This window comes from Terrapene carolina, unplaced genomic scaffold (genome assembly GCF_002925995.2).
Source record: "Terrapene carolina triunguis isolate 2854851 unplaced genomic scaffold, T_m_triunguis-2.0 Scaffold49097, whole genome shotgun sequence".
NCBI lineage: Eukaryota > Metazoa > Chordata > Testudines > Emydidae > Terrapene > Terrapene triunguis.
The window spans coordinates 1-14,758 of record NW_020713448.1 but is presented as its reverse complement, the minus strand read 5'-3'; positions in this window follow the sequence as shown (position 1 = coordinate 14,758).

The following is a 14,758-nucleotide window of genomic DNA, read 5'->3' as shown; positions in this document are numbered from 1 at the left end:
TGAAAGGGGCCATGTCCATGCCACACAAGATAGGGGACCCAGGGTGTAGGCGGGCTAGGGAGGGAGGGCAGGAGCCAATCCCCAGCTGGCCTATGCTGCATACAGCATCGCACAAACAATAGGGACCAGAGAAGGGGTCCGGGCAGCAAGCCTGCCTCTGGAGCAGCAGGCGCTGGTCTCTACCGAAGGCAGGATGCCTGATCAGATGGAGCCACATCAGCTCCACCGTCAAACCTCCCGCTCCTATCGCACTGTGCAGGATGGACGTGACTCTGGAACCTCTCCACACTCACCTCAATACTGAGAGTTCAGTAAGAAGTGTGTGTCTGAAGGCCAAAGAGCCACAATTCCACAGTCAACAAAGAGGATGACCGCAAAAAAAAGCCCACCCTGGTTCAATCGGGAAGTGAAGGTGCCATTTTAAAATAAATTAAAAAAAAAACCATAAAAGGACAAAAAGGGGAAGTAGATAGCAATCATTATAAATCAGAGGTTATGAAGGGTAAAATATTGATAAGGGAAGCTAAGGACACGAGGGTGAAAAATTAAAAAGGTGTCTAAATATATCAGAAACAAAAGGAATCTTAACAACGATAGAGGCTCATTACTAGATGGAGATGGTAAAATCGTTAATGATGCAGAAAAGACAGAAATGTTCCATAAATATTTCTGTTCTGTATCCGTAAAGAAGGAGAATGATGTAATCATATGAGGATGATTAACTACTTCCAGACCCTTGGTAACGGGGGAGGATGTTAGACAGCATCTACGAGAAAAAGACATTTTAAAATCAGCAGGCCCAGATACTTTGCATCCAAGAATTCCAAAAGAGTTGGCAGACTTCTGGCACACTAATGTGAAATTTTAAGAAATCTTGGAATAGCAGGGAAATTTCAGGACTGGAAGAATGCTAATATTAGGCCAATATTGTATTCAAAAAGGGCAAGCAGGATGAACCTGTTTACTGTACGTTGGTTAGCCTGACCTTTATCCTGGGCAAAATAATGGAAAAGTTGATGCAGGATTCAATAAATAACTAATGGGAATATAATTAATGCCATTCAACATGGTTTTATGGAAAACAGGTCTTGTCAAAACAAATCTGATTTCACTTTGATGAGATTATGCATTTGGTTGATAAAGACAACCGTGTAGATGTAATAAATATGTTTTGTACTGCACTTAATTCAGTATCCTGTCACTCTGATTAAAATATTAGCACTATGCAATATCAAAACGCATGTTAAATGGACTGAGAGCTGACTGCCAGATCTTAAAAAGCAGCTGTCACTGGGGAACCCTCATTGAATGGGGGTGTTTATAGGGGGGTTCTGCAGGGTACTAGGCCTGATGCTATTAATATTTTCATCAATGATTTGGAAGTAAATATAAAATCACTGTTGATAAAATATGCAGATGGCACAAAGACTGGCGAATGGCCAATAAGGAGGAGGACAGGGCAGTCATACAGAGGAATCTGGATGACTCAGTAAGCTAGTCTGTGAAAACAAAATGGGTTTTAATACAGCCAAATGCAAAGTTGTACATCTAGCAACAAGGAATGCACCCCATACCTACAAAATGGGGGACAACATCCTGGACAGCAGTAACTCTGAAAATACTGAAAGTACTTACTCATGCTTTTAACTTTAAGCACATATATAATGCCTAGGGTGACCAGATGTCCCGATTTTATAGGGACAGTCCCGATATATGGGGCGTTTTCTTATATAGGCTCCTATTACCCCCCACCCCCATCCTGATTTGTCACCCTTTCTATCTGGTCACCCTAATAATACCACTGATGCCAACTGCACGTACGTATTTGCAGTATTGCGGCCACAGCGGGGAGCCCAAGTGGTGCACGACACACAGCGAGAGGCCAGACGGTGTCAGTTACACTCACATAGGTCTTGCCCTGATTCCAGCCATCAGCGGCCTGGCACCAGTACAAACCCCTAGCGTAGGTAAAGCTCGCTGCAATTTGCATCAGTCCAGCTTCGGCTGGTTTCAAGAGCTTAGAAACCCCCCCCCCCCATCGTGTCTCCCTTACAAATCTGGCTCCCAAGGAACACTCTGGAGAAACGCTGCCAGCATCGTGTTGGGATCTCTTGACAGAGCTGAGAGAGGCCGGTGACGCAGCAAGGAGATTGCGTGTTAAGAAGGCATGAAAGAGAGAGAGAGAGAGAGTGTGTGTGTGTCCAACAAAAGGCACCAAGCTGAGGCCTTAGAAGGGAGAGGCTGATGGAGCTAAATTTATACAGGCTAAAGGAAATGGTATTTATGGGATTGTGAAAGCCCTATAAATATCTGAAGGGAAATATACAGCAGAGGACTAAGATCTAGTAATAACAGGGTTGAAAAATACACCGGCATAAGTAGGGGCTTAGGGACTGGCAGATGGACCCGCTAAGCTCACGCTGTGTGACGGTCTAAGACAGTGGGTCCGAAGTGTTGTGTGCCTACCGCTCCCCTGCCCTACTCACAAGCACTGGGTAAGAGGCCAGACGCTCCTGAGGCTATGCTAGGCAGCTCTCAGCCATCTAGCCTGGGAATACATAGATCCTCCCATCATACACACCCACCCACTTCTCCACACCCACCCACACTCACACTCGGAGACTGCACTGTAAACAGGCAGTACTTGTATGGGGGCAGGAGGAGGGGGTGTGAGAGGGGCTGGGGGGCCAGCACTGCCCCAGGCTCACAATGCCCATTCCCCATTCGGAAGCTGCTCCGAGCTGCGTGCAGACGCTCACCTAGCTGGAGAAGGGGGAGCCGAGGCGGGAGGATCGGCTTTGCCTTTCCAAGGACAGGGCAGGCTCCCAGCTGGAGGCCAGAAGAGCAAAGTGCCCCTAGAGTCCAAGCTTCAGAGAACCAGCCTGGACCAAACCAGGGTGCGGGGTTAACCCACGACCTCCCGCCTCTCAGGTGCTGTCTGCGCAACTGCCCAGCCCTCATTGCCGCTGCTGGGCGGACTAGCCCTGCCTCACACGGGAAGGTGCGAAGCCGCGTGCTGAGGAAGCGCTGAGCTCCCGGGCCCGGGGGCTGAGTTCCCCAGTGCTGGGCTGGGGTGCGCTGGTTCCGGGGAGAGGCGGAGGCTCTCAGAGCGGACGGGTGGAGGGAGTCAGGGCATGGTGTGGAGCCACGTGAGGCTGCCTGAGGCCCTCTCGGCGTAGGGAAAGGGACGGCCTGACTCTCGCGCTTTCCATGGCAAAGCATGCTGGGAAAGGGGAGGAGGTGGGGGCCCTTGAAATACCAGCTCCTCTCCCTTCTTTTCAGCCCGCTGTCGGGAAGTTGGCCCCGGAGGCTGACTGAGCTCCTGGGAGTCAGCGGGTGTTGGGGGTGCAGGTAGGGGCTTGTCTAGGCTAACAGCCTTCGGGTTTTAGCCGCTGCTGGGGTGTGGGAGCTCTTGGCGATTTATATTGCTTGGGGGAGCTGGTCTCTGCTGGCTCATGGTGCAACAGACCCCTGGGTACAGGAAACCCCTTCATCTGTCCCTGTGTACCCCCTGCCCACTCCCACGGCGGGCAGGGCCCTCCTGTCACTGCTGGGGGTTGTGCTGTACCCAGGAGGCAGGGCCTACAGAGTCTGTCTGCCTGGCAAGAGCCACCTGGCTGTGCTGAGGGAGCAGATGGCACACACCCACACCCCCCCCCCCGCCGGAGGGGTTCTCGCCTCCCTCCTGCAGGGGTGAGGGGGCATATGGAACTAGCGGGGGGTCTGGGTGAGATGGGCTGGGCTTTGTCTCTTCTTGCTGCCCCAGCAAGACCATTGAGGTGTGTGGCCCGCAGGGATCTTAGTGCAACCGTCTTTGAGGGGCTCCTTGGAGCTGTGGTTTAGAGGGCATGGTACAGGGAAGCAGCACGTAAGGGGGCACTTGAAGGTATTAAAAGAAGCTGTGTGTAGCGGGAGCCACTGATCTGTTCAGCTGTCCCTGTGGTGCACACCGAGGCTACTCGGAACGTCACATGAGCAGCTAGAGCAGAACTCCGAGCTGTCTGCTCCAAGAAGCCGACCCCCGGGCCCGGAGCTACAGGAGAGGCTTTGCACCACCGACAGCAAAACACTCCATCCTGCTCCTAACCAGTACATGGTTACAGCCAGCTCATAGCTGGCTGAGCAACGCGCGGCCTTTACCCTTTAACGGGATGCTGTGGCCATTAAGGCCAGAGGAGGTAGTTTATTGGAAGAGAGGAAGATGGTCCTGGGGGCAGTTGGCATCTGGGAGAAGGAAGGTACAGGGCTATCCCAGACCACTGTTCCCGTAAGGGCAAGGCTCCCCTCTCTCCCAGCCAGCACAAACAGGGGTGGGGTTATTAAACCCACCTAGAGAGCATCAAGAGCCTGACTAGCTGACTGAGTGGGTGACTCAAAAAAGGAGTCTCCAAGCTAAGCCAGGGAAGAAGCTCCTGAGACCACGAGGAAGAACTCAGCTAGCACCTGAGGGGAGAGTCTACAGGACAGGAAGGGCCAGGACCGGAACTGCACAGACCCAAGAAGGAGGGCTGTGAAACCTTGAATCTACAGGTATGTCTACACTGCAGTGTAAGCCCAGGGCTAGCAATAACTTGCGGCAGCAGACCCTGAGTTTGTTAACCTAGGGCTCTAGCATCTACACTGCATTATGTGGGCCAAGTCCCACGTCCCAGACTTCCTAGCACCCTTCCAAGATGTGGCCACTCTAGCCCTTTGTTCATGGTGCAGTAAGTGAAAACTTGACTGTCCACCAAATCTGACTGTCCAGAGGACAAAGAAAAATCAGCCTGTGGGATACTCTTGGCAGACTCCCAGAACATGAGTCCACTGGGGCTGCATCTACACTGCAAAGCAATAGGGCTTGAGCCCTGGGTCCCAGCTTGACTCAGGCTCAGACCCTCCACCCCCATGGGGTCCTGGGACCCTCTATCCAAGCCCTGGGTTAGAGTGATTTGTGTGTAGACAGAAGGGGGGTTAGGCTTGAGCCTGAGTTCAAACTCTGGGCTTACATTGCAGTGTAGACATCCCTAAAAGGGAGCTCTGGGGGGAGAGAGAGAAGCTGGTTAATCTGAATAAAATAGTCCCAAGGCAGGGGGAATATTGTAGTCTGGATGTAGGTGGGTATAAGTGGGTTATTCTCAGAATTCAAGGGGAAACTGAGGCAGGGTGCCTGCAGGACCATTCCAGACCCTGAGGCAGTGCTCTGGGACTGCACCCACCTACGACATGCAACACTACGACATTTCTGTCTGTAATGTGATCACTTTTAAAAACCGCCTCTGATCAGTTTGGAGCAACAGCTCAGCGGCATAACAGCTGCCCCACTCAGCTCACTGGACATTAACTCTGAAACCTAATGATGACCAGTCAACTATTTCCTGTTGAATACCAAATGTGTTGTGGAGCCCTTCGCCTACCCAAAGATTCAGCATTTTTCTCTAACTACTGGATTCAGCCTCTCCCTTCGAGGAAACCGGCACTTCAGGAAAGGCAAAGAGCGCACCAACACAAGCAAAGATCCAGCTCCTTGCAATGACCTCCGGCTGGGGAACCAGAGGGGATACAGTTTCCTGACCAAGAGGAGTCCTAGAGGAGGAGGGTTGTAACCATTTGAGGGGGGAAATGCACCCCGTTGCAGACACTGGTGGGAAATGCAGCCTACTCCACGGTGAGAGGAGAGGGCTATCTGCTAAGGCCGAGAGCCATCTAGGTATTGCAGACGGCTCTGTGATGCAATGCTGTTACAATACTAGATCTCCAGTGTTAACCTGAGCTGACACCAGCTCTGAGGCTAATACACTATAAATGTGCCATAGTACAGAAGAAGAAAGCCAGTGGAGCGTGAGCTGCAAAGGCTTAGCTCAGACTTCACAGCCATGCCCCAGCAATCCGGCTGCAGTGTGCCAGGCTAAGCGATTGAGGGGTTTATGAATAAATAAGAATCTGTAACCAGCTCCAGATCTAAATTGCCTCCTTGGTGAGGCTGGAGACGTCTGCACCAGGGGCGCGAGCAGAGCTGCTGCTGGGCCTTGTCCCGAAGGCTTCTGCTTTGTGCCTGCGCTTTCCTGGAGAGTCCAACGTAAAGCGTGTTTCACCCCCCATCTCCCAGCACAGGCAGCCTCCCGCTCGGAGCCAAGGTCTGCAAGGCCATTCCAGAGACAAGCAGGGTTCCCCTCACACAGGGACAGACGCCCTCCCGTCTGCCTGAGGAACCAGAACCCCCCAGTTCCATGTGCCTGGACCCAGGCTCCTTTCCCCAGCTGAGAAGATCAAGGTAGCAGGGTCCTTTGTTCCCCCTGTGAGATTGAGCTGCGTGGGAGGCACAGCTGGTTCCAGCCTGCAGGGACCAGGTTTATATTTAAACCCAACCACTGTCCTAGACTCTCAGGACGCCCAGCATTCTGCTGACAAGCACTTAGCCGCTCCATGTGACCCTTCAACCCCGAGCAAGGCCTGTGCCCTCCCAGCTCCCTAAGGGACGGACAACGGACTTGGATCTTCCTCCAAAGGTCAGGGACCAGGAGTAAATCTCAACAGCTGCTCACGCAGATATTTCCAGCTCCAGTCAATAAAGCAGCAACAGCCTGGTCAAACCCCAAGGGATCAAACGCACAGCAAGGGTCAGAGGGACTCTGATGCGTATCTGTTACACGGGGGGCAGGTGACAGACTGGCACTGCATTAACTAGTCTGATGGGTTTATGGGATCTTCAGTATAGAGCAGTCTGAGTGCATCTTTCTCTTGTTCTCAGACTCTTTTGTTCTCTATGTTCTTCCCACTGGAATCACTGCTGGGGAAAGGTGCTCGCTTGTCCCCTCTTTATCCACCGAGCAGATACAGCACATACAAGGGCAGGGCAAGGGGCCTCTATGCTCCCCATCAACCCTGCCCTGGGAAGCCCATGCATGAGGAGGTCAATCTCCTTGACCCATTCACTCTGTGGCACCTCTTCTGATTCTGCCCAGGAAGCCAACTGAGATGGGTTGTTAGACGGGACGCCTGCCCACCAGCTCCTGATCTGGGGAAAAGCTTTCAGGCACTGCTGACCTGGGCTGGATTTGAATTGGCAGCCTTACGGCGAAGGCTGCATGTGCCCTCTCTTCTATCTGCAGCAGGGAGGTGTTTAGGTTTGGAGGGTTTCAGCAGGGGGAGGCAGCACGTGCACTGAGTCCCTTCCGAGTCTTAGAGCAAGTGCAACTCGCCTCCCCCTCCCCCCCCTCCAATCTTGATATGCTCCTGGCTACCCAGGCCAATACTCAGTGGTCATTAAAGGACTATCCAGTGCTTTCTCGAGGTCCTCGCTCCCCTGCCTAACCTAGGAATCACTGCTAGCCCCCTGCCCATGAGCCCAGGAAGCAGGACAGACCTAGCCCCTGCACTGTAGCACAGATGGGAATACAGCAGCTGGCTCTGCGGAAACCCCATCACTCAGCATCAAGATAAGTAAGTTCACCCTCGGGCAGCAGCTGTGCTGGAGGAGTCTGTGAGCATCAGCAGCTGGCATTAAGGAGACGGGGCGTGTGCAGAAAGTCTCTATGCCTCTTCTTCCCCCCTCTCCCCGAACTCTGCTTCTCCTTCCACTTGGAGCTCTGCCCCGGTCTGGGGGAGGAGCTGTGGAAGTGGGGGCTGGTACTGACAAGGCAGGGGCTCCTGGAGAGGGTTTGCAGGGGGGAGTACTGGACTGAGGCTGAGGGTGCAGAGATGCTGGCAGAGAATGCTTGACCAGTCCCTGGTAGGCAGATAGCAGATGTTGGCAGCTGGGGGCTGTGTCCAGCAGGTGCAGGGTTTCACCGCCTTCTCCATCAGAAGATGATCAAGGAGCCCATGCGGCAGCCCTAGGATTAAGGCTCTTCCATCAGAGAATCCTGCTTTACTTAAAGGCTGCATCACTAACCCTGCACTTCCTGCAGCCCATGGTAAACATACAGCTCAGTATATAACTGGTGAGCACACAGTCACTCTCCAACCCGCCCTCCCCCCACCAGGGGAAGTCCACCTTCAAACGACTCTAGCTGGCATCCTATACGCCAGCCCTGAAGACACTTTCTGAACCTGACCACACTTGCCCAGACCAGGTTTCCTGCCTGTGTACGTGTGCAGCCTGCAGCCAGGAAGGCACGATCTGGCACCGTGGGGAAATGCACCACCTCAGGCTGCATGACCTGCTCCGGGAGGAGTTCAGTGGAACCAGTCTCGTTTCCACTGAATCCACCCCCAAAACCAAAGGCACAGGATAAAAGTGTCCGTCTCTGCTCAGAGCCCTGGCACTGGACTAGCAGGGGGTGGTGTGGGCTGGGACGCAGGCACGCTGAGAGCTGCAGATCAGGAAAAAACCTGCACGCCCCTAGAGCCAGGCCACCAGCCCTTTCCGTTCACGGGCACTACAATTACCCAAGCAAACATTTAAAGAGATGAAGACCAGGCTAATGAGTTACTCAGAGTCCTAATGAACCAGACACAGTGCCTGGGCTTGAGGACAAGCCAGGAAGGAGCAAGCATAAAAGGCATGGGAGGGAGACAGCTTACATATCGATGTGACAGTCTCAACAGCCGCTGAGAGTGGAGAGCCAGGAACTGTCTCCTGTGACAATGGCAGGGTAGCGCCTTGTAAAACAAACAGCACTGGCCTCCCGGGTGCTAACGCACCCTCCCAGGAAAGGTCACAGCACGCAGGGAACCATTTGTATCGTGAGGATGCTGAGAGCCATTGAACCAAACTGTAAACCCTGGATATGATGGAAACCACTTCAAACCAGGAGGTGCTACCACACTCTCAGCACCCCTAGTTCCAGCCCCTATGTCCGCACGCTTGCCAGCAGGAGAGTGACTTCCTAGCCGGTATCTACAGGAAGTAGAGTGCCAGTGGACAGCCATTCCCCCCTCACATGCATTTCAGCCCTGTCTGGGGGATGTATCTTGCACTAAGCCCTTCCAATGGGGGGCCAACCAAAAAAGACCAGCGCCAGGGACCAGCCTAGAGACACCAGTGGTCTGATCGGGTACGGCGGGGTGGCCAGCCTGAGCCTGAGAAGGAGCCAGAATTTATCAATGTGCATTGCCAAAGAGCCACAGTAATAAGTCAGCAGCTCCCAGTGTCTCCCACCCGCCAGCAGCACCGCTGATCAGCACCTAACCCTCCATCCCTGCGCCTCCCGCCCGCCGCCATCAGCTGTTTTGTGGTGTGCAGGAGGCTGGGGGGGGGGAGGAGGAGGAGCAAGGGTGCAGCAGACTCGGGAAGGGGCGGGGGCCTTGGGGGAAGAAGTGGAGTGGGGGCTGGGGCTTGGGGCAGAGCCAGGGGTTGAGCAGTGAGCACCTCCCAGCACATTGGAAAGTTGGCACCTGTAGCTCCAGCCCCGGAGTCGGCGCCTATACAAGGAGCCACCTATTAACCTCCGAAGAGCCGCATGTGGCTCCGGAGCCACAGGCTAGCCACCCCCAGGGTATGGTGACACTCAGAGGTGGCATAATGGGAAGAGCAAAGCTCAGAAGCTGTTTGTGATGCTGAGCACAGGTGTCAGGGTCAACAAGTATCGCTTCAGAGGGGGAGGCAACGGCTTAGCCAGCGGAGGCCCCGCACCTAATGCTGAGACGAAGGTTGGAAAGGCCTGGCTCAGGGCTGCTCTTGATCAAGTGACGTCCTTGCTGCCAGTCAGCGAAAGATCCCGTGAGAGCATGACACCCTGCTCCTCACCCCTGGGAGAGGGGTTCTGGGAATCTCCTCTTGCCAAGCCTTGCACCTCTGTTTAGTTCACACCTGGGCACTGTCCATGGGCCACGCTATAGCGAATGGGCTCTCTTCCCCACAAGGGACTGCAGAGATGGCACTCCGGGTGCCCACCCAGCCGGGATTTTAAAGTCGGTTCCTTGTTGTAACTTGCAAGCTTAATCAATCGAAGAGTAGACAGAAGACTTGGCATCAGCTGAGACCTGGCCTTGATCCTTTAAATACAAGAGTCAGAGACACCAGCAAGAAAGAATTCGGAGTGTTACCAGAAAACTAACCCCCACAATGGGGCCCCTATGCATCAGCAGGGAGGCCAGCCAGCTATAACTGTATCCAGCACCACAACAAGTACAAGTCTCACCCACATCCCCACTACAAAACCAAACCCCACCAGGGGAATGGGATGATCCAGAGGGCTAGGGGACAGACTACAGCATCAGTCCCTTCTCGACTGCCACTCCAAATCCAGCCATGGGTGGTAAGGACCAGAGGTCACTACTGTCCGATGGCTGCTTGGGGACCGGTGTGAAATGAGCCGGTGGTTTAAGGGGCTAAGTGTCCACATCACAAAAACCACTCCCGCAATTGGCAGCGTTGCTGGCGTTTCCCGCAATGGTGGCCAAGGATTTCCTGGGCCGTGGAGGCAGAGGAAACAGTCTGCTTCTCGGCACTAATGCCACCTAGCACGTCTCGTCTGCAGATCTTCACGCGCTTTCCAGTGTCCACAGCCCCCTTTTACAGATGGGCAAACAGAGGCACAGGCGGTAAAGGGACTCGCCCAACATCACACAGTAAGTCTGTTGCAACCTAGCACGGTGCCCCCCCTTAAATTCTCCTGCTCCCTTGTAGCCCATCTCAGCTTGCCCTGCAGTGTCACAGGGTGGGGTCCCTGCTCCCCCATCTTACTCTGCGCTCCTTTTTCTTCCATCTTTGAGCACTGCTCGCTACCCAGACAATCCTGGTCACTTCCCTCACTAAGACATATGCCGGGGGGGACGGGGGCTGACTTGTTTTAAAACAAAAGCTTCACAGCACTAACACATTTCACTGTTAAAGGAAACACTGGTCACCCTTCATAACAAATTGCGATGGATTGATTCAGGGATGGCAGAGGGGTCACAGCAGAGCCACTCGCCTCTCCCATCCATCACCATCACAAGCCCCTCTACTATCCTCGTCTCTGGAGAGACTCTCTTGCAGAAACGTTCCTCCTGCCACGTGCTAGGTTATTGCTCCCTGTGGAGAGTGAGGGAGCTCTGTGCATTAGCTCCGATGTGCCTCAGTTTGCCTGTCTGAGGTTATCCTGTTTGACAACAGGGATTTAAATTAAAGGAGGCCATTAGGAGGAAAGGGTCCAGAGAAGAGCAACAAGAATGATTAAAGGTCTTGAGAACATGACCTATGAAGGAAGGCTGAAGGAATTGGGTTTGTTTAGTTTGGAAAAGAGAAGACTGAGAGGGGACATGATAGCAGTTTTCAGGTATCTAAAAGGGTGTCATAAGGAGGAGGGAGAGAACTTGTTCACCTTAGCCTCTGAGTATAGAACAAGAAGCAATGGGCTTAAACTGCAGCAAGGGAGGTCTAGGTTGGACATTAGGAAAAAGTTCCTAACTGTCAGGGTGGTTAAACACTGGAATAAATTGCCTAGGGAGGTTGTGGAATCTCCATCTCTGGAGATATTTAAGAGTAGGTTAGATAAATGTCTATCAGGGATGGTCTAGACAGTATTTGGTCCTGCCATGCAGGCAGGGGACTGGACTCGATGACCTCTCGAGGTCCCTTCCAGTCCTAGAATCTATGAATCTATGACAAAGATGCGGCACAGTCCAGAGAATACCAAGGGTCACAGAGGAAACAATGAGGCAGGTATTAATTGGGAAATGTCCCCTGCCTGTCTAGCAAGGTTTATTCGTCCCAGACCCAAAGCTAGGCTCAGCGGGGTTACTCAAACCTTGGAGACGCTGGCCTAGGGAAGAAGGGAGGGTTCAGTGGGCTGTCAGGAGCTGCTCCGCTAACTGCAGCCTAGGGAGACAAGTAACGGCTGAATGGGACTTTCTAAAGTGTGCAATGAACGACGAAGGCGTACCTAAGGGGAAACAGGTGGACCGGCCTTGCCTCTGACTGCCATGCACAAGGCTTTGTTCTGAAGAAGCAGTTTGAGTCCCTTTAATCAGCTGCTATCACAGGCTCCTGAAGGGGAAAAAAAGGCTTGCAGGTGCAAACTCACTTGGGCCTGTCCGTTTGACAGTTGGTGAACAGGGGGCTGGAGCCCACAGAGCTAGCCCGTGAGTGGCAGAAGAGGAAGGAAGCAAGGGGGTGCCCTCAAGGGGGACTAACAGGATCTAAAGTGCAGCCTCACCCTGTAACGGAGACCCTGCCCAAGTGGAGTTTTTAGAGCGGGACTCTCTTCCCTTCCGAAGCAGTGCTAGCTTCGGGGGCCACATTCCCGCCCTCCAAGAGAAGCTCTTCTGTCTAGGCTGGGCTGTAAACGCAGGCTCTTCCACCTCACTTGCCGAGCTGGCAAGGGGAGCTAGCACTGCCCGTTCCACCTTAACTCCTGTGCACACCACTGTTCTATGCATCTCTCGCCTCAGGGCAGCAATGAGACAGCATGGGAGGGAGCTGGAGCTGTGACAATCCAAGCTTTATGCATTGCTGCTGCCCCTCCTGCCCAGACTGCTAGTGGAGACGTCTATCCTGGGAGCAAAACAAACAAAGCAACCCCAGCACAGCCCAAGGTGGCAGGGAGAACAAGCTGGCTTCATGGACCAAAATACTCTACACATTTATTTTTAAAATCAAGCCCAATGCTGCCGAAGGAAGCGGATTTCCAAAGGCAGCAAAGAAAGACACTATTGAAAGAAGCTAACAGAGGCCAAATCCTCGCTCTCTCAGCAGAGAATGAACGGACGAGTTATAACAAATGGCCCGCAGCAGCCGGAACATTTCCAGAGGGATCCTCCCAAGGCCCTTGGTTTTTTTAACAAAAGAAAGAGGTCTTTAAATGGGCATGCATGCAAGTCTCTAGCACTTTAAATACCGATCACCAGGCAGACTGTGCCAGAGTTCTCGCTTGACTGCAGTAACGGGACCGGATAGGTACGAGTGTTAGCAATGTCGGAAGTCCTTGGATAGGCGTGCGGGCTGTTGCCCCAGCCATTTTTAGAAGTGCCATGTAGCCCTGCTCAGCTTGGTCTAGGGGAACAAGTTCAAAAGTGACAGAAGCTTCCAGGGCCTGGTCTACACAAACTTTGTATTGGTTCAACTATGTCAGTTAGGGGGGACTTAACTGAAATACGTAAACCAGGACAAGCCCTAATGTGGACAGAGTTACGGGGCATTAAGGTGCCTTGCACCAGTAGTTTATTCTCCTTTCCATACAGGCACTTTTATACCAGTATAATTTTGCTCATACTAAAGCTTGTACCAATATAGTTAGAGCACTAAAACTCTTGTGACTAGACAAGACAGAGTCTCGTTGGAAGTCAGGAGCCTGCGTAACTTCTGCAAATGGGCATTAAGGACTTTAGAAAGTTTTACCCCTAACGGCAGCACTTAGCACCTGGCGAAGCCTCACCTGCACTAGAGATCCCAACATTGCAAGTGCTGGTGGAGCTGCAGCAGGGGGACTACTGCTGGCAAGTTTTAGAAAGTTTCCTTGGTGGAAACGGGGTCACAGAGGCAAAGAGGTTCAAAGGATGTTCCAAAAATCCTGAGTTCTAGATGACTCACACACACACACACACACACACACACACCTTTAATCCAGCTTCCCTGTGCAGCTGCATTACGACACAATCTTCAACTACATGATCAGATGATATTTTTCCCACAGGACCTCTGCCTCATTCAGGGCAAAGGACGGATGGTGCAAAATCAATGAACAGCTATTCAATATTGTTTTCTCCATATTGTTCAATGTATTGCCCTGGGCCTTATTTCCTGCACACTATTCAAACCCGGCTCTGAAGACAATGTTATTCATTGCCTCGCGGGCTCTTCTGTGGTGCCCATCAGTAGGGTATCTGAGTGCTTCACACACTGCAATTCCTTTTCCCAACCCCTGTGAGATGAGGAAATGCGATTATCCCCATTGGGGAGATTACTCAAAAAATATCAATTAATTGAGATGCCTAGCATGATATAGCACTTTGTGTGTTCAAAGCACAGCTCCCACTGACTGCAACTGCTTAGTCCTTCTTCAAATCAGATCCCAGGGTCTCAAGTCAGTTACCCAGAAAATGAGGAACACACAGTTAGTGACCTCCTGTGAAAAGTTTGGTTTAAGGTGATTTGACTAGCATCCCATAGGCACACTGTGACAGAGGCAGGGACAGAATCCAATTCTCCAGGGCAGCATCCTTTCTCTTCCTGCATCCCCTGCCGCAGCACTACAGACCTTCCACAACCGATGAGGCAGGGATCCTCTAAACAACAGCCTCCTTTGCGCACAACCCTGCTCCACCCCAGAGCAGGTCTATTTCTATTCTGGGCAATGAATGAGGCAGAGGTCCCGTGGAAAAAATCATAGAATATCAGGGTTGGAAAGGACCTCAGGAGGTCATCTAGTCCAACCCCCGCTCAAAGCAGGACCAATCCCCAGACAGATTTTTACCCCAGTTCCCTAAATGGCCCCCTCAAGGATTGAACTCATAACTCTGGGTTTAGGAGGCCAATGCTCAAACCACCGAGCTATCCCTACAATTGTGTAGTTAAAGAATGGGTCCTAAAGCATACACACAAGAGGACTGAATTATGGTTGCATGGGCAACTAAATAAGCAATACTGCCCAAAGGGGTTTTTAGTAATATAACCAAGCCTACACTAGGGGTTTTGCAAGGACAGCGGTGTCGGTTCCTCAGGTGGGGATATTTTTTCACATTCCCAGCTACGCCAGCAACACGTTTGTGTGTAGACCGGGCCCGACTTTCAAGCTCACACGGGAAATCAGTGGCAGAGCAAGAACTGAACTGTTTCCCCCAAATCCAAGACTAGTGCCTTCACGGCCGGAACGTCCTTTATCTCATTCACAAGCGGTCTAAAAATCCTGCCTGA